This window comes from Maylandia zebra, linkage group LG7 (assembly GCF_041146795.1).
Source record: "Maylandia zebra isolate NMK-2024a linkage group LG7, Mzebra_GT3a, whole genome shotgun sequence".
In the NCBI taxonomy this organism is placed as follows: domain Eukaryota; kingdom Metazoa; phylum Chordata; class Actinopteri; order Cichliformes; family Cichlidae; genus Maylandia; species Maylandia zebra.
Window position 1 is genome coordinate 34,669,501 of NC_135173.1, and position 21,027 is coordinate 34,690,527.

At 40.7% G+C, this 21,027-nt stretch overlaps 1 protein-coding gene across 1 annotated transcript in view; it reads right to left on the reverse strand.

Annotated features, from left to right (window-relative positions):
• The window catches only part of sh3bp2 (SH3-domain binding protein 2), an 86,791-nt gene extending 66,398 nt beyond the window's left edge, over nucleotides 1–20,393 (reverse strand). Inside the window, exon 1 of the mRNA XM_004538506.6 lies at nucleotides 20,336–20,393. The gene's annotated coding sequence lies outside the window, so the exon portion shown is untranslated. The remainder of the gene's footprint in view (nucleotides 1–20,335) is intronic.
• Nucleotides 20,394–21,027: the final 634 nt, after the last annotated feature.

The window sequence follows — 21,027 nt, forward strand, 5'->3', positions numbered from 1 at the left end:
TCTCCGAGTGTCCAGCATTCAGACGGCTACCTGAGGACACTCTTCATGTAAGAGAAAATCTGCTCACACAGATATGTAGAGCCAAATACTGTCAATAAGGCCTCTGCAATGTTTTGAAGACAGTTAAACTTGTCAGGTAGTGATGTCCAGCAGGTGAAAATGAAAGCTCCATGAACACGCACAGCTGTGGATTTCAGCTGCTTCGATGTTGCATTAACTGGCATTAACTCAGCCAGTTAACGTGAGACAAGTCTAGCTGCTCATTAAAGATTTCTGGTTTGATCAGAAAATAAAACATTGGTCCATACACTTGAAAGTCCTAAAAACACATTGTGAATTCTGATTTGAATCTATGGATGTATCCGTGTATTTCTTCCTTCCCTTATAACTTCCCTTCAACTCATTCATGTCACCATAAAGGTAAACCTGTTTCTCCATCACCTGTTCAGCTCTGATGATTCAGTAAGGACATCTCCTGGTTTCATCTTCATGTTTCCCTCTCACCACATATCCAAACCGATATCATGACCAACAGCTTTTACAGCTGTGGCTCCAGCAAACATCAGCTGATACTAGAAATTAATATTAAATAAATTCTAACAACAGCTGATCAAGCTTAAACGTGCTGCTGTTGTTTAACGTGACATTTCCTCTTTCTGGTGCAAAGTGGGTGATAAACAAACAAGAGAGAAAAGCCGATCAGCTGATCATTGATCAGTTTCATGATTGAAGTAGCAACAGGAGAGGGAGGGGGGAGAATGAGAGAAGAAGAAACAGCTGTGCAGCATAACGACAGAATAAATCCAGCTTTGTGTTTTGTTTTTGTTTCCATTGTAGCTGAAGTACGGGACAAACTGTGTTCCTTTTCAGCTCAATACGAAACACATAATATTTTCTCTGAATGCGGGACGATTTGTCTTTTTACGGGACGGTTGGCAACTCTACTAACTAACCTTATGAATAAAACAAAGTTCACTATCAGTAACATAGTAGCACCCACCCAGCTGTATAGAAACTCCGTCATGCTAGCTAGTACGCAGTACGAGTTATTGTAACTGACTGTAAAAAGACAGCATAACGAAAATAAACTCCACCTAAACTTGGTTTATATCTGACCCAGATAGACTGCAGGTCATAACTTCTTACCTGAAGTTCATTTCACCTGACACTCGGACCTGCAGCCGCCTCGGGTCTCTCCTCCTCCTGCCTCCCATTTCTCTCATCCACCTACTGGCCTCCACCAGTATGTCACTGAATCTGTGGAAGCTACGCCATAGCCACCACCAAACAACTGAGTTATTTTTACACACCGGCCAGCATCTGGCCAAACCACCACCTTTCATTATTTATACCGTTACAAAAAATAAAAATAAAAAATCATCGGCCCATAAAAACGGAAAATCACCATCGGCCCACTGAGTAAATGCCCGGTATGCCCGATGGCCAGTCCAGCTATGGTCGTGCCATCAGTTAACCCTTCGCGTACCGTGCCTAGGGTTGCCGACCCCTGGTTTAAAGCCTCAGGTTGCCTTTGTTCTTTATTTTGAGATAAATTACCTGAATTTCAGGAGCGTGACCAGTCCTCCAAACACGCCCCTTTTTGAATTTTGCAGTCAGCTGAGGCTGAAGAAGTCGCTTGGATAAGCGACGAAACGTTTCTCCCACTGAAAACCCTGTTTTCTGGGGACCCTGTTTGAATTCTTTCACTTCTCATTAGTACATGGGGATCTGCCAGGCCTGGGAGCTGCTGCCAGTCCCCTTCGAGGCCTTTCCCAAACTGGAGCTCAATTCATATTCAAGCCATTCACCTTTATCTACTAAAAAATGGACGTGGGCCCAGCTAGTGAATGAGCCATTCTGTGTTGTCAGCCTTTGTGTGTTTCCAACCTGTAGTATTTCTGTTTCTCCATTACTTGCATTGCTTACAAAGTTTTGTTTACTGTCAGGAAAAAAAAAGTGACAATTAGTGATCATGAACGTGAACAAACTGCCTGCATTTTTGTGACTATTCCACATTTTGACTTTGGACTGAAAAAAATAATATTGATTTGCTAAAACTGAACTCTTCAGATTTTAAGAAGTAGTCATGTTATGACACCCATCTCTGCATTTTGGAAACAGCATTCACTCCATTCTGCTTCTCTGTGAATTACAGACAAGCCTCCACCTCTGTGTTTAGCCTGCAAATGTCTGAGGCTGATGGGAAACTGTGTACATTAAAGCCCACTAAAAGCATAAACCTTCTAACTGTTGGATGCTCCAACAAAGAGGGTACTGTTAACTGAGAGATCTCAGAGATGTCTAGGTTAAGAAATCCATGTTTCCAAATGGACATACAGTGGGGCAAAAAAGTATTTGGTCAGCCACCGATTATGCAAGTTCCCCCACTTAAAATGATGACAGAGGTCAGTAATTTGCACCAGAGGTACACTTCAACTGTGAGAGACAGAATGTGAAAAAAAAATCCATGAATTCACATGGTAGGATTTGTAAAGAATTTATTCGTAAATCAGGGTGGAAAATAAGTATTTGGTCACCTCAAACAAGGAAAATCTCTGGCTCTCACAGACCTGTAACGTCTTCTGTAAGAAGCTTTTCTGTCCCCCACTCGTTACCTGTATGAATGGCACCTGTTTGAACTCATCATCTGTATAAAAGACACCTGTCCACAGCCTCAAACAGTCAGACTCCAAACTCCGCCATGGCCAAGACCAAAGAGCTTTCGAAGGACACCAGGAAAAGTATTGTAGACCTGCACCAGACTGGGAAGAGTGAATCTACAATAGGCAAGCAGCTTGGTGTGAAAGAATCAACTGTGGGAGCAATCATCAGAAAATGGAAGACATACAAGACCACTGATAATCTCCCTCGATCTGGGGCTCCACGCAAGATCTCATCCCGTGGGGTCAAAATGATCATGAGAACGGTGAGCAAAGATCCCAGAACCACACGGGGGGACCTGGTGAATGACCTGCAGAGAGCTGGGACCAAAGTAACAAAGGTCACCATCAGTAACACACTACAACGGCAGGGAATCAAATCCCGCAGTGCCAGACGTGTTCCGCTGCTGAAGCCAGTGCATGTCCAGGCCCGTCTGAAGTTTGCCAGAGAGCACATGGATGATACAGCAGAGGATTGGGAGAATGTCATGTGGTCAGATGAAACCAAAGTAGAACTTTTTGGTATAAACTCAACTCGTCGTGTTTGGAGGAAGAAGAATACTGAGTTGCATCCCAAGAACACCATACCTACTGTGAAGCATGGGGGTGGAAACATCATGCTATGGGGCTGTTTTTCTGCCAAGGGGACAGGACGACTGATCCGTGTTAAGGACAGAATGAATGGGGCCATGTATCGTGAGATTTTGAGCCAAAACCTCCTTCCATCAGTGAGAACTTTGAAGATGAAACGAGGCTGGGTCTTCCAACATGACAATGATCCAAAACACACCGCCCGGGCAACAAAGGAGTGGCTCCGTAAGAAGCATTTGAAAGTCCTGGAGTGGCCTAGCCAGTCTCCAGACCTCAACCCCATAGAAAATCTGTGGCGGGAGTTGACAGTCCGTGTTGCTCGGCGACAGCCCCAAAACATCACTGCTCTCGAGAAGATCTGCATGGAGGAATGGGCCAAAATACCAGCTACTGTGTGTGCAAACCTGGTAAAGACCTATAGTAAACGTTTGACCTCTGTTATTGCCAACAAAGGTTATGTTACAAAGTATTGAGTTGTATTTTTGTTATTGACCAAATACTTATTTTCCACCCTGATTTACGAATAAATTCTTTACAAATCCTACCATGTGGATTCATGGATTTTTTTTTTTCACATTCTGTCTCTCACAGTTGAAGTGTACCTCTGGTGCAAATTACTGACCTCTGTCATCATTTTAGGTGGGGGAACTTGCACAATCGGTGGCTGACTAAATACTTTTTTGCCCCACTGTATGTTGAAATGTGTTTGTACTGTAAGTAGAAATGAAAATAGAGACGTTTGGCAGACAGTGATGATGGAAAATGTGACAAAGTAGTTTAGTCAAGTGGGGTGACTGTTTTACATGTCACAGTATGTGTAAAAATGTGTGAAGCAATGACTGACTAACCCCAGAACACACACACACACACACACACACACACACACACACACACACACACACACACACACACACACATATTTAGTAATATCTGGTTTTTAACTTCATCAGAAAAACACTCATAAAGCATATTTGCCAAATCTGAGTTTGTACCTCTGTGTCCTCCTCTTAGACATCTCAAACAAATGACTTGGTAATGATATAAAAGCAGACCTCATTCTTTTTTCCTCCTCTTCTTCTAGGAACTGACTGAAGGATGTAAACACACAGGCTCTTCAACCCACTCACTTTGGTTTATGAGGGCTGGGCCACAGCTGCTTTTGTGTTTTTTGTTCTAAATTCACTACCTTTCTGTTTGTGTGCTGCTGCAGCAGCCATGTGCTAACTATTGTAACACGTTTAATGGCTGCTTTGATTTATCAAGGAAATTGCTGCTGCAATGCGTAGGAGCAGTGAAGTTCAACATCAAACTGCTGCGCCAGAAGAAAAAAAATAATGACTGCAGCTGAATCTAAGAGAAATAAATGGAAAAGCAAAACAATATGTGTCCCTGTTATGAAATGTGAAATGTGCTGCTTGTATAGTGATACGTCAACAGAGCTCACTATTTTACCTTATCTTTATCTTTTTGCTTTTCAGCTTTGCTTCTGAAAGCACAGACTTGGAAGACAAAAAAATTAAAATTAATCTACAAATACAAACTGAAATATACAAGTTTACAAAACAGTTACAGGTTTTTTGAGTCATTTCACACGCTGTGATTCTTACCGGTCTGTAGTTAATATATCCGGTCTTTAAGTCTGACATCATTAGCCATGTCTGGGCCAAAACTCTGCTGCAGGTCCCTAAGTCAAATGATCACTGCGGCATCACTGAGAGTTGAAAACTGTCTAAATCCTTTCATCTGTAATAAAGTGATCAGCATTGCTGCTCTGCCAGGTGTAACAATGAAGTTTAATATCCAGACATCCATGAAAACAGAATTTATGAAACTTAACGGAGTTAGAAGTTAGCTCGCTAGTTTCCATCTAAATATAATATACCATATACTGACTGAGAGATTTATAAAACAAATTAAGACATACAGCTCTGCTATCACTTCCGACATAAATGAAGACAGGAAAGCAAATAGCAGTGATGTTTGTAGGGTTACTGAAGTTTGGCTAGCTGGTATATAATGATGTGCTACGTGATTGCTAGCGACACAGCTATGTTAGCATAGCATAATCATTGAAGCTGGAGGACAAACGGTAATTTATAAAAGTTAACGTGACCCTTTGCTTGCCCATGAGAGATATACTATATTTTCATTTTAAGACTGCAGGTCTTAATGCTCAATTCCGATTTTTTGATCAAATCAGATTTTTTTTGTCTGCTTGTTCACACTACAAATAAAATGCGACGGCAAACGCGCTCTAGTATGAACCCTCAAAGTGGCCCCCATGCGCAAAAGAAGACGTCACACACCACGCGCTCTGTTTAGACCCAGATCAAACAGTATTGTTTGACTGATGGCCCTTGATATAAAGACTTGTTTCGGACTTTATGTTTCCCAATTTTACTTTAAGTTATAAAGTCATTTTGTTATTGACATATGGCCTAATAATTATCCTTATTGCTGTTTTAAGATAGTTGCAGATTTCTGTCAGAATCTGCAGATTATACAGTACAAATACAATGTTCACGTTTCTCCAACGTTGTCTTCCCAACAGTTTCACTAACATCTACACTGGATGGCCAGGAAGCATTCGTGATGTCTTCTCGGGCGCTTCTCCGGCGCTGATAATTGGCGTCTGTCTTGTGTCAGTGACGTAAAAGACGGATTTAATGCGACATGACCATTCAAACAGCAGTCGCTTTCTAAAACATCAGATATGTATCGGATTCAGTACAACATATGAAAGTGACCCAGATCGGATTTGAAAATATCGGATTTGTGCTGTCCACACTGTCATACCATGATTGGATATGGGTCGCATAGGGTAAAAAAAGTCGGATTTGATGCGCTTTTCCCTGCAGTGTGAACGTAGCCCAAGGCCGAGTTGTTTCTATATATTTTGACTCCAGTATAATTTCACCCAAAGCCAAAACTTCTATAAAAGTCTAACCCTCTGTTAGTATGAGGCAAATTAGTCAGCTAAAACAAATTTATGCACAAAACAAAACAATCTTCACAAAATGATATTTTTTAATTAATCTATCAAAGAATTTCTTCTTACACTTTTTGTACCTGTTGTATCAAATAAGATTTTGTTATATCTCATTGTTAATTGCTTGTTTGGTGGCCAGTGGCCATAATACAAACAGAAGCTTCTATCTAAGCATCCCTCACTTCTGTTGCTGTATGTATCCTGCCAGCATTGAGGTGGTGCAGGAGCTTCCACATCCACACCAGCAGACAGGGGGACAGTTATTTTAGTAATCTGTATTTATTTATTCTATTCTTTTCTCACATAGTCACATCTATGTTACTGTTCGTGGGATAAATTGTCTTGTCATTTACACTTTTGTGGTGCAAGTTTAGTTATTTTACTCTGTATTTAGGAGGTGAAAACTTTATTTAAACTTCCCTTCCCAACCTACTAATGGAAATGCAGAAATAAGAAAAAAGTTAATTTCGTGGACATCTACATAGAATCTTTTGTAGAAAGCAGTTTGAGTCATATGTTTTAGGGTGTGGTTACCTGCTCCACAATACTATCACTCACTGACCATAAAAACTCAAAACCTCATCGTAGAAACCTGCTGTTCCCACAGTGCAGAATGAGAGTCTGATCTCACTGTATCAGTTGTGTTTCCTTTACCATTATAATCCCCAGCATTACTTTCGCCACAGTGTAAATACACATTTACTACCTCACTGTGGTCAGCTTTTAGTGCAGATATTTCATATAAACCCAGTTTATTAGAAATTAATGAATTAGTGGGGTCAGGGGCTGGTAGGAAATAAATATTAAAAAGGGTTCAGGGTCACTTTGGAATGGAAAGTAAAGCTGTCTGAGAACCAAATGTTTATGGGAAGTGAGTGCATGAGGAAAGAGTCTATACATAGCTTTTAAATGAGGGAAAGTGCATATTTTTTTTGAAATATAAAGTATTTTCTGGTTTAGTCATTTGTGAATGTGTATCCTTTTGGTACAAAATGTCAAAACACCAAATGATACGTTTTCTAGAGGAAAACATATTGATATAAGCCCCCTAGCCCATTAAATAAAGTCACTATATCATCATTACTGCCTCAGAGAATCTTCCTTGGTTGGGGTTGGGGTGGGGGGATTGTGGTACTTCTATTGTGCTTTTCTACGGCAACAAAACATGCTTTTAGCCAGCATCTGATTTCATGCGCTTACATTTGTTTGTTTTTTTTACTTATCACAAGCACACGTCAGTGGACTGGGGGAAACTTGGGGTTCAGTATCTTGCTCACTTTGACATGCAAACTGCAGGAGTCCATGATCGATCCACTCACTCGTTGTTTTTTTTTTTTTTTTTTTTTTGTATAAATGAGTTGCGCGCACTCCTGAATGACACCTACCACAAATTGACTGAAGTAAGACCGAAGTTTAAAAGATCATCGGCAGCCAAGTCATAGGATGCACATAGGCCCATGTGGTCCCATTCAACGGATTTGCTACTTTAACTCAAATTGCTGATAAATGTAATGACGGTTCTGATAAAAAGATGTCAGAATACACACTGCATTGCAGTTTGTTACATGCAACCATAATAAGTATCATTTGGGAACTCCAACAATGGGAACATCCCTGTCTTTGAGAAACAAACTAACAAGTCTGATCATTGTAGGCCCTACTTTGCAACTTATAGGACTTGAAATGACATGTTGCAAACATTCTGGTGCCAAATACCACAGCACACCCTCAGGGGTCTAGTAGAAGTTATGCCTCAATGGGTCAAAGCTGTTTTGGCAGCAAAACCAACACAATGGTGGTCTTATGTAATGCCTGATCATTGTATAATACAGTATAGCTACACAAACAGCTCCGTGTGGTGAAGAGCCAGACACACTTGAGGCTGGTGGCTAGAGCAGAAATACAGAAGACAAAAAACTGTCAATACAGCGTCTTTAAGTCTTCATCCATATGACCACAATTCCATCATATCCTCAGTGTGCACAGAACCTACCGTACAGTCAACTCCCTGCACACAGGTCTGTTGTCTTTTTCCATACCACCCCAACCTGGCGAAGCCACAAACAAGGGGTTTTCCCAACAGTAGGCACCAAAGTTTATATTATAGGTTTAGAGAACAATAGATAGGAACTCATGGCTTACCTAGTGTGTGCCACAATGATACTGTATCACACACACCACAGTGAGAATGTATAAGACTTTGGTTGGCTTGTTGTTATAAGGGACTAAACTGTACCAGGTCACTGCAGAGATGCACACTCAACAGCACGCCGTACTTTAGTGTCATTTGACCTCCAAGTCACTGCTTATGGGGAGAGTGCGATAATCCATGCGGACCTCTAAAGTACTGACACTGCTTGTGTAGTTGTGTGAGATCAAATTAGCCGAGGAAAAAAAAAAAACAGATCTTTTGGGCTCTGTGAACTGATTCATAAAACGCTATACCAAAATAGAACTATAAAAAATGTTATCAAAAGTATAAAACAAACTGTACACTGATAACCCACATTTACTAAAATCTATATTATCAAAATCAAATCCATTTATCCCCCAAACCACTGCTGCAAAACCATTATGCAATCAAAATGTTAAAGTGCAAAGGTAAAAGCGCAGGAAGATAACTGCAATGGCTCCTGCTAAAACACAGAGTTACAATTTAGCACACAGCACTATTGAGGAATAGGGACCTGGTGTGGAACACAGGTGAAAATAATTAGTGTGGATTAAATAATGTTTGTGTTTGTTTATATAATGGTAAATAAATTTGTATCATATGAAAATCCTGCATGGAAAGCACAACCGTCAATATAAATTGAGATCATGGGAACTAAAACTTAAAAACAAAACAAAACAAAACAAAAAACAGTTGCAGTTGTGTTTCGAGATTTTCATCCTCCATTTTTACTTTACTTCATATCTTTTGCTTTCTCTTCATCTCTTCTCATCTCCAGTGAACAAGTGTCAGGTCTGATCAGAGTTTGACTATAACATGACTACTGCTGTGTGTCTTCTCAAAAATACCCCATGCTGCCTTTCTCCAGCCCCACCCTTGGACAAATATAGCACTACACAGGCACTTGTGGGTAACAAGACTGCTTTTAGACCAAAATATACAGTACAAACATATAAGCCTAAATAGTCCCAGAGATGCAATCAAAACAGGTAATTTCATCGAGCATCTTCAGGTCCTGAAAGTGAATACAGAAGAAGCAATTTACAGCAGCAGTATTAACAGTTACATACCCAAATACACATTTGGGTTTGGTTAAGGACCACCGTCACATATAAAGTGACATATTTCTTTGTTTTAATAACACCACAACATTTTTTTCCCTGTTCTTGTGCAGAAGAACAATGTCAGAGCTTAACTTTATTGATGGTTTTACCATGTTGCTTGTTAAATGTTATTGGTGAGCAGAATACCCCAAAACACAGAACACCACCCTGTAAGACAGCGGCCAACGTGACCAAAAAACACTGGCTTGGTTCGTAGTGCTGCATGAGCTGAATGCCATTCAGACGAACTTTTCTTGGCGGTAAAACCAGTCAGTGTGCTTTCTGGCACCAGTGCTGTCCACCACAGAAGTCTCTGCTCAATAGCAAGAGTCCTTCTTAACCAAACCCATGTTTTCCACCCAGCACCTCACCCCGACCTCTGTACACACCCTGCTGGGAGTCCTTGAACCCTGCCAGTGTGTATTCAAACATTGCTGTAATCATCATCTTGGACTAATAATATGCAGGTGGTAAGTGGCATGATCTAGCTCAAGTACACACATATGGAAATCAATCAATTCGCTTACCTACGTAAGTAAGGTGATTAACGGGAATGTAGATTCTAAATGTTGATCAAAATAATGGAGCTTGTGTTGTTTCTGGCAACTGTGAGCCCAAATGTTTTATTTCAGATCAACTAAATGTATCCACCTATCCATAGAAGAGCAAACGTGTTGGTCATAAGCAGATGTGCTAAATTACCATCACAAATAATAAAGTAAAATTTCTAGGATGGTCATTTTTAAGGTGTAATTGTCGTAAAACAAAGTACATAAGAACTGCAGACTTTTTGAAGAAACAGAAAAAAATATGAGGATTATCAGATTAGATGGCAATCCAGCGACTCTTTGATAATAATAAGGGATAATGATGGGTGTCAGTTTCAGTCTAGCTGCTGCCGCCATCCAGTCAAAATACAGAGCAAAAATATAACAGAGGGGCAGCAAACCATTTACTGCTTGAAAACACAATTATTACTGTGGTCCACAACACATCACAGGTTTCCTAATGTGACTTTGAAAAGAAAAACAGAAACTAGACTCTGAAGTGGGTGGCAGATGGATGTTCTTCCAAGTCTAAGCCAGTCAAGTGATGCAGAACTCAACTACTGATCCACCCAGCCGTCTGGTGGTCCATTCCTTCAGATTGTATATCTCACACGTAGCTTGTAATAAAATTGTTGTTACAGCCTCTGAGTTTGTTACAAATCCTAGAGGCTCCTTAATTACTCCCAATGTGACTCGATGAGTCACTGGCTGATTGTAGATGAGCCAGCATTGGCAGTTCCTACTAAACTTGTCCATTTGTGTTTTAAGTCCAAGTCACCACATCAAAATACTTTGATCAATCTGGACTTAGAAAAACATAATTCTGGTCTTTGGCAGAGCTTACAAATCTTGGGTGGTGGATGGTTGAGGCATTTCTCATCCTTAAATCACTTCAACCTGCCCCTCAGTCTTTAGCAACAGGCTCTGAGAAATAGATGAATCAAAGGAAGTAAAGCACCCCCAAAATCTCTTGAACTATGGTTTGTACTCCTTTTGAAATCATCTTACTAAGATAATGACCATTTGGTCACCAAGTTACCAAATTGTGTTCATTTTATCATAATTATTGCTCTTTATGTTTTAATAAACTATTTCTCAAAGCAGTGTCACTTGTCAGCTTTCTTAGAAACACATGCATGCACTTGTTTTGGCTTAACGAAAATCAAGTGCCCTTCAAAGTGAATGGAGACCGAGGTGTAACTTTCATTTTAATTAGTCAACAGAAGCAGGAACAGGGGCTTAAGTGATCTAAGTTCAGATTTAATCCTGGGTTTTTAGTCTTACATATATAGATAAGCTATCAGTCGATATAAAATCACTCAATTAACTCTCTGCATATTAGCATTACCAAGATCTCCTGGAGCCACAGGTACAGGCAGTGAGAATATCTAAACTCTGTGTTTTCCTGGTTCCACCTTGCTGCAAGCAGTAAGGCCAAATTTGTCTTTCAAGCCACAGAGCACCTTTACTCTAGAAACACCTGTATTTAACAGAGTATAAAAATTATAATTACAGTGGGGCAAAAAAGTATTTAGTCAGCCACCGATTGTGCAAGTTCCCCCACCTAAAATGATGACAGAGGTCAGTAATTTGCACCAGAGGTACACTTCAACTGTGAGAGACAGAATGTGAAAAAAAAATCCATGAATCCACATGGTAGGATTTGTAAAGAATTTATTCGTAAATCAGGGTGGAAAATAAGTATTTGGTTAATAACAAAAATACAACTCAATACTTTGTAACATAACCTTTGTTGGCAATAACAGAGGTCAAACGTTTACTATAGGTCTTTACCAGGTTTGCACACACAGTAGCTGGTATTTTGGCCCATTCCTCCATGCAGATCTTCTCGAGAGCAGTGATGTTTTGGGGCTGTCGCCGAGCAACACGGACTTTCAACTCCCGCCACAGATTTTCTATGGGGTTGAGGTCTGGAGACTGGCTAGGCCACTCCAGGACTTTCAAATGCCTCTTACGGAGCCACTCCTTTGTTGCCCGGGCGGTGTGTTTTGGATCATTGTCATGTTGGAAGACCCAGCCTCGTTTCATCTTCAAAGTTCTCACTGATGGAAGGAGGTTTTGGCTCAAAATCTCACGATACATGGCCCCATTCATTCTGTCCTTAACACGGATCAGTCGTCCTGTCCCCTTGGCAGAGAAACAGCCCCATAGCATGATGTTTCCACCCCCATGCTTCACAGTAGGTATGGTGTTCTTGGGATGCAACTCAGTATTCTTCTTCCTCCAAACACGACGAGTTGAGTTTATACCAAAAAGTTCTACTTTGGTTTCATCTGACCACATGACATTCTCCCAATCCTCTGCTGTATCATCCATGTGCTCTCTGGCAAACTTCAGACGGGCCTGGACATGCACTGGCTTCAGCAGCGGAACACGTCTGGCACTGCGGGATTTGATTCCCTGCCGTTGTAGTGTGTTACTGATGGTGACCTTTGTTACTTTGGTCCCAGCTCTCTGCAGGTCATTCACCAGGTCCCCCCGTGTGGGTCTGGGATCTTTGCTCACCGTTCTCATGATCATTTTGACCCCACGGGATGAGATCTTGCATGGAGCCCCAGATGGAGGGAGATTATCAGTGGTCTTGTATGTCTTCCATTTTCTGATGATTGCTCCCACAGTTGATTTTTTCACACCAAGCTGCTTGCCTATTGTAGATTCACTCTTCCCAGTCTGGTGCAGGTCTACAATACTTTTCCTGGTGTCCTTCGAAAGCTCTTTGGTCTTGGCCATGACGGAGTTTGGAGTCTGACTGTTTGAGGCTGTGGACAGGTGTCTTTTATACAGATGATGAGTTCAAACAGGTGCCATTCATACAGGTAACGAGTGGGGGACAGAAAAGCTTCTTACAGAAGACGTTACAGGTCTGTGAGAGCCAGAGATTTTCCTTGTTTGAGGTGACCAAATACTTATTTTCCACCCTGATTTACGAATAAATTCTTTACAAATCCTACCATGTGAATTCATGGATTTTTTTTTTTCACATTCTGTCTCTCACAGTTGAAGTGTACCTCTGGTGCAAATTACTGACCTCTGTCATCATTTTAAGTGGGGGAACTTGCACAATCGGTGGCTGACTAAATACTTTTTTGCCCCACTGTATAGTTACATTATTTCATGTTGTAATCCCAAATACATACAATCATTTCCTGGCTTATTTTATCAGAGCCTGAGAACAAACACAATGCTAATTCATGTTTTGATAACATAAACCATGACTTTCATTATTGCTATTTAGGTTTATCTATTTACGGTTCTATTTAATTTGATATATATTTTGTTGGATAGTATTTTTTTTTAATGTTTTTATATTTGAGATGTCTGTGTGTCTGTGTGTGTGTGTGTGTGTGTGATTGATACAAAAAAGAAAAGAATTCCCAGACGCCCCTCTGGGTGGTCTATCCTTCAAGCTCGGGGCCTCTACCAGAGGCCTGGAAATTTGAGGGTCCTGCGCAGTATCTTAGTTGTTCCTAGAACTGCACCTTTCTGGACAGAGATCTCCGATGTTGTTCCCAGGATCTGCTGGAGCCACTCACCGAGTTTGGGAGTCATGTCACCTAGTGCTCCGATTACCACGGGGACCACCGTTACCTTCACCCTCCACATCCTCTCGAGCTCTTCCCTGAGCCCTCGGTATTTCTCGAGCTTCTCGTGTTTCTTCTTCCTGATGTTGCTGTCATTCGGTATCGCTACGTCCATCACTTTGGCCGTCTTCTTCTGCTTGTCTACTACTATATCAGGTTGGTTAGCCATCACCATTTTGTCCGTCTGTATCTGTATCTTGGGCAGCACGGTGGCACGGTGGTTAGCACTGTTGCCGCGCAGCAAGAAGGTCCTGAGTTCAATTCCAACATCAGGCCGGGGTCTTTCTGTGTGGAGTTTGCATGTTCTCCCCGTGTTTGCGTGGGTTCCCTCCGGGTACTCCGGCTTCCTCCCACCGTCCAAAGACATGCAGCTTGTGGGGATAGGTTAATTGGATAATACAAATTGTCACTAGGTGTGAATGTGAGTGTGAATGGTTGTCTGTCCCTGTGTGTTGGCCCTGCGACAGACTGGCGACCTGTCCAGGGTGTACCCCGCCTTTCGCCCTATGACAGCTGGGATAGGCTCCAGCGCCCCCCGCGACCCTGAAAAGGATAAGCGGAAGCGGATGGATGGATGGATGGATGTATCTGGAACTCCCACAGGATCTTAGCTCGATCATTCTCCACCACGCTTGGAGGCGTCTCCCATTTTGAAACTTCCAGGCCATACCCGGCACAGATGTTTCTGTAGACTATGCTGTTATGTGCTGGATTATCTCAGAGGCATCTTTACACAGTGTGCACCTGAGGTCTTGCCTGGTGTGATAGACCCCAGCCTCTATGGATCTTGTGCCCCGCACTTGTTCTTGTGCTGATTAGTGGCATTCTATTCATGCAACCCCTTCTGCTGGGATTGCGTGCATAGCAGCATTTCTCCAGATTCCTGAATCTTTAATTGTGTTTTATTATTTATGTAAATGATGAAATATTCAAAGCCTTTCTACTTATATTTTGAGGACCATAATTCTGAAATTGTTCCACAATTTATAGACATGTTTGTTTTGTTTGTTTTTCCAGGTAGGTGACCCTCTGCCCATTTTGAGGTTTTACCAAGGGTTAATTATGAGATTCTCTCCCTGTCTAAGATGCTTTTTTTTTTATATACCCAATCATGTTACTGACTTTTTGCCAATAAACTTGAAAAGTGACAATGTTCCCCCAGCTGTTTATTTTAAGTACCAGTTTTTCAGCTTTCTGTTGTCTCTGTCCAAACTTTTCTGAGATGTGTTGCCGCCATTGTGCCATTCAAATTCACAATGAGTTAAAGTTTTTCTAGTAATGGTGAAGTGTCAAGATTTAAACATTTACAAATGAGATTTGCAAGTCATTGCATTATGTTGTTGTATTCACACCTTACACAGCATCCTTACTTTGAAGGAATTAGGTTTGTATATTTTGTCCACCGTGTTGGTTGAATTTTGCTACTACATAAACAGTCTTTTACTCGGTGAGCTGACATTTACATTCGGCTTTAATTCGTACACAGCAATACACACCCTCATAAGATTTGTAATGGGATAAACACACAGAAAGCCCAATGTGATACCATTTCTCTAGGCTTGCTTTCCCAGTGCAGTCTGGTTAAATGTGTTTGTTTTAACAACACCTCTAAGTTAATATCCGTCTACAAGAGCAGGATTAGCTGCTGGGTGTTTTCCCATTTTGATCTAATCCTGCAAACTTGCAGATAATTTAACCACAGACTGTAGGAACTTAAAAATAATGTCTGTGGTGGCAGATAATGAGTGAGAAACAAACTCTAAAATGACTAATATGCATTAAAAATAATGGTTAGGCTGTTGGCTAATTGGTGACATAAGTCCAAAAGCCAACAACCAAAGAAACCACAAAATGGCCTTGATCCTTGCTAACGAGTGAATGTAGACGTAAGAATGGAAATTCTACACTCTCATCCACCCAGCAGCTGGCAGCTTTTCTCTGATAAGTGTGTTGTACCCTTGTACAACCAGAAGAGTTATTGAAGGGCTAATGAAGAAATATAAATACAAAGACAGATTTTTTTTTTTTTTGCTCTGAAGTCAGTAGATCAAATTAGAGCTAACATAAAGTGAAAATAAACATTATTTCCAGCTACATTATATATTAAGTTTTAGGACAGCTGCTATAACAGCTCGATTGTGAGTAGAATTAATCCAGATGTTTGTGTTTTTTGGCTTGTACAAAATGCACTTAACTTTTTGAAACCTGACAAGATTGCCAAAACCATTTATCAAGGCAGAAACATCTAGTTATAAAGGGGTGTTGCATAATAGCTGCACCAGTCTCTGTGGAAAAGTGAGTAAACCTAATTCGAGCCCCACCCAAACTATATAAAAATTACTATGAATTACATCCTTAGAGTACAAAAACAAGAAAATACATAATATCTTGTTTGAAACACAAGCCAAAGCCAACAGAGCTCTGTGTTGATGGTAATTACTGCAGACACTAGAATGTAATGCATCACTCATCAAGTGCAATATAGAGCTTTACCTTTGGGCAAACTTTTACTGTGCTCTGCAAAACCCCCACATCCCCCTCGGGTCCCATCTAACATATATATGTTCTCTTTGGGTGTAATTAGAAGAAGAATGTCTGAGAAGGGTTGTTAAGGAACCACCTTGAGCCTCTTGCACAGACAGGAAGTTGAATGTATATATATAAGACCTGTAATTCTGATTCTGATCTGCTCTGCATCTCACTGCATTTAACTGATGCAGGTCCTGATGGAAAGTGTGCACCTCTGTTGGGATTCATTATCTTTAAAGCTAAGAGCAGAAGGTAAAATGCAAAACTGCTAAGATATTTCTGGATTTAGTGGATGCCCATTAAATTTGACCATAAGAAAGGACTTCAGATGTGAGAGTAGCCCTCTCAAACACTAGCACAGAGACTTTAAAAAAGAAAAGAAATCTAAACAATGATGTGTTATGAGGTCTTGATTGAGTATTGATGTATTCCATTGATATTTAAAGATCAGCAGAACTGATAGGTGCAGACTTGTGGTTATATAGTATTAAATAGTGGTTATAATATTTTGACCTACATGCACCTATTACAAGTAAACTATCATGGTTGTTCAGTGGCCGCCCTGGGGTGCTGTGCTTTTAATGTTCGCTAGGGCGGTGTCTGTTCTGCTGTGTTCTTCTGATCTTCAAACCCACACACAATCACCTGTGGCTCATCACGGCTGATGATTCTCAACTGCATTTAAGGCCATGATGGCATGCTGTTCCTCGCTAGTCCGGCTCTTTCTCTTCTGTATTTCCCTGTGTTCCCCAGTGCTTTGCTGACATCTCTCTATATCTCCTCGTATAGGTGTCCCGTGGACCCAACTGGAGGAGTGTGATTGAGAGTGGTCACAGTGTTGGATTGGGCAGTGTGAGTGTTTCTGTTTCTTGACTGTACAAAGAGTCGAGTGAACATGTGTTTCCCCCCACTACTAGCCCTGGACTCTCCCTTGGATTCCCTGGAACCCCTTTTCCCTTGTCACTATATAAATGTACATAATCTCACGGGTGTTGTAAATAAACCCTCCTTTCGGATCAACACATATACTTTATCAAAACTGAAACCTGTGTGGACCATTTGACTACATTTTGCTTTAAGTTGGTAAAGTTGTCCATAGCCATAAGGATAAGAGCTGATGGAGTTTTGAACAAGTTTCACCAGGATCCAGAGAAAAGGCACTGGAGAGAGCTGTGCTGGTCTAAAAACAGACTGGAGTGTGCACTTTGGCCTGATTTCACTGCCAGAATTATGCGGGAAAAAATGTGATATGTAATTACTGACAGAGAACCTGCTGTAATGTCAGAATGAATCAAGAAAAGAGAGAAAACTGCACAGACAAGCAGCAGAGAGTGAAGATTATACAGTAGTTACAGTAGCTGAAAATGGAATCATGCCTGGACTGAATGAAACTCAAAAAATGTTACAGCAGAAACACAAACAGAAAACTGAAAATAAACTTCAAATCTGTATTTCAGAGGTTAAGAATACCAAAACGTGATTATGAAGTAAGCAGTGGATGAGATTTTAAAATGTGATATCATTAAAATATTAAGCTTTAGTTTGTTTCACCGGTTTTACTTTGTTCTCCATCACTATGACAACATTTGATTACCTTGAAATGCTTTTACAGACGATTACTGTCTGACTCTTCAGTGCCAGCAATGCAACAAAATCTACAAAGTTCCTGCCTGCATACAAATTTAAACCTTTAACTAAATCCTTCCTCTGCATTCCCCAGGTCACACCCTCCTAATGTTCCCTCATCCTGCCTCATTAAAAAAAAGGAAATGGGTCAATTTCCGTGGAAATTTTTGCCTGAACACCTGAGGTTAGCAAACTCAGTATCTACTTTTTAATCACTCCCAAACTCTTATAAAAGCAATTTTACAAGAAAATTCATTTTTATAAAAAATGTAATAAACCAGATATAATTGCTGCTCTACAGTTTCTTCATTGGGTTCTTTATTTGTATTGAATTTATTACTCCTACCTTATTATTCACAGGTTTTATGTTTTTGTTGTTGTTCTAACTGTGTGAACTTTATGCTTAGGTTTATTATTATCATCATTATTATTATTATTCACAAAGAGAAAGAGGCATCCACCTCAGAACAGACTGATTGACGTGCCTATATATCTGAGCAAAGAAAGCTTCTACGTATGACGAGGTGTCTAAATCCACTAGAAGCTTGCATAGATAACCAGATGTTCTCTGACAGCCAAATCTGAGCTATAGAGTGATGTTTGATTATTCCTGTGACTGTAAGACTCCTTGGAGGAACTGGGATATACAACATGGTTTCAAACTGGTTGCTGGAAAGCAGACAAAGAAATGAGGTCACAGGAAATAGGGAAATAAAACTACGAGAGCCTGCAATCTGTTGGAGAACATCAGCACGAACCAGCCAATAAATATTATGAACCGAACAAGAGAACTCGGATCAGATACAGGAATGAAAGCAAGAGAAAGATAAGCTCCACCCACAGGTGCACCAGCAAAGACATGCCAGTCCTCAACAGTCTAAGAATTTTTAATTAAAATGAGTCTAAAACTCTGATTTCTCCCTCTAATCTAAATCTGTAATGTGCAGCTTTGATCAGAACTCTTTCTCACTGAAACCTGGGAGAGAACCAACAATGGTTTAAGTCCCGCAATTCCTTTCTGACTAAAAACACATAAACACAAGTTATGTTCCCCCACATGAGAGTCAGCCTGCAGCACTGCGGAGAAACAGAAGGACGACACAGCATCCTCCACTAAACCAGCGTTGCCACAAGCGCTGACATTTAAACAAAGTTTGCTAGCAGTGAAATTTAGTTTCTTTGGTCTGAAACAAGTAGACTCTGCTATTGTTGTCATATTTAGGTTCCCAGTGCCCATCCGTACCCAAGCCACATGATGCGCAAGTAGATCCTTAATTATATAGAGTTTGGTGAGTCGTGATTGCCAGGTTTGAATTTTTGGCAACAGCAGAGTCACAACAAGGCTTCTGCACCTTTATTTCAGCATGCTGGATTTGAAGAAGACTCATTTAAATAGTACCTCTCATTCAACCCCATTAACCTTGTTACTTTTTTTTTTTTTTTGCTTCTCCTTGATTTCGTTTTTATTGTCTAAGAGCTCTGCTGGTGCAACATTTTATAATTGCATCAGATCCTCTAACATGACCATGGTCACAGCTAAATTTATCCCACGATTGAAAGCATAATTTGAAAGGAAAACAAACAACGACAACAAACGGCGTCCTGTATTTTTGTTAGTGCCACTATCTCCAAAATATACATCGTACGGAGTACGTCTCACTACCATGTTGTAAACCCATCCCTCACACTCACCTCCATCCAATCCACCCTGTGTGCACACTCTTTTTCACCTCGTGTGTGCACACCATTCATTGCTTTGCTTAAATACCTCCCTCTACTCCTGGTAGTCACTCCTGTAGTAACTACAGCTCTGCACCTCACCCTTGTTCTTGAAAATCAGTACCAGCGCATTTTATCTCCTCTGCTCTGTATCCTTTCACTCTCGAGGACTTTGCTAAACAATCTGGTATTTATATTAGAAATCTAAGAAGCTTAAAGCTTGTAAATATCATTGATGGTAAGCTGAGGGTATACTTTAGTAGATTTGACTTAGCCAGGATTTCTTTATGTAAGCAGGCAGGACAAAAACTAAAAACCTCAGAGATGATGGGCGTGATATTGGTGGCTATGAACTTTCCCTGTTAACTCAATATCTGTGCATGCTCATATAAAATGGGGCATTTCACACATCATTTCACTCTTATTTTGCACAAAATTTACCAATTGAATTCTGCGTGCTTCAGCTACAGACATTACCAAAGTAAGATAAAGATCTCTAAAGTACCAAGAATAGACTTTATAACCCAAAACTGAATTTCCTTGAATTTCCCAAACAAGAAAACTAGGGCTAACTGACAATTTGATGCATGCTTTTACATACACTGTGCAAGTTCAACTTCTGAATCTGCTAGCTGGTCTACCCGGAAATGCTTTAAATGAACTACAACTGGTTCAGAACTCTCCTGTCAGACTTCTTACAGGACCAGAAGTAGAGATTACATTGCACCTGTTTAAAAGTTCTTCAACTAGCTGCCTATAAGTTTCTGTACTGATTTTTAAAACATTTGCACTTACTTTTAAACCACTTCAATATACATGTCTCAGAAGCTGACAGTGAACACACGTCATGTGTTGCATTGCAGGTTTGTGTCTGGTGTCAGCATTTTCAGTTTCCGCGTCTTTCCTGTCCTGTCACGTGTAATTATCCTCAGCTGTGTTCCACGTGTGCTTCCACTTTCCTCATTACCTTCTGTGTATTTATGTCAGAGTCCCCCTCTGTTATATGTCGCGTCGTCCCTCATGCTGTGTGTTTCCCAGTGTGTCCTTGTGTGCATTAGTTCTATTAGAGTTTCCCAGTTTAGTTTAGTTTAGTTTTGCATGTTTTTTCCCCTGCCAGCCAATAAAGCTGTGGTTTTTTGAGTTTATTCCTTGTGTCAGTGAGTTTGTGTTTGGGTCCAATCCATGCCTGCACACAGCCGTAACATGACAGGTAGTTGCCAGGAGAATGGTACTTGTCTGACTGCACTGCACCAAGTGTACAGTTTGGTGGACAGTGTTAGTTTCAACGACAGGAATTCATAATGTTTCAACATACTAAGACATTTTGGACAATTTCATACTTCCAATTTTGTGGGAAGAATTTGGGGATGCCCCCTTCCTACTCCAACATGACTGCAATGTCATGTTGGAGGCATAGATTAGGCATAGATTAGCGAGTTTGGTGTGAAAGAACTTGACTGGCCTGACCTTAACCAGACAGAACACCT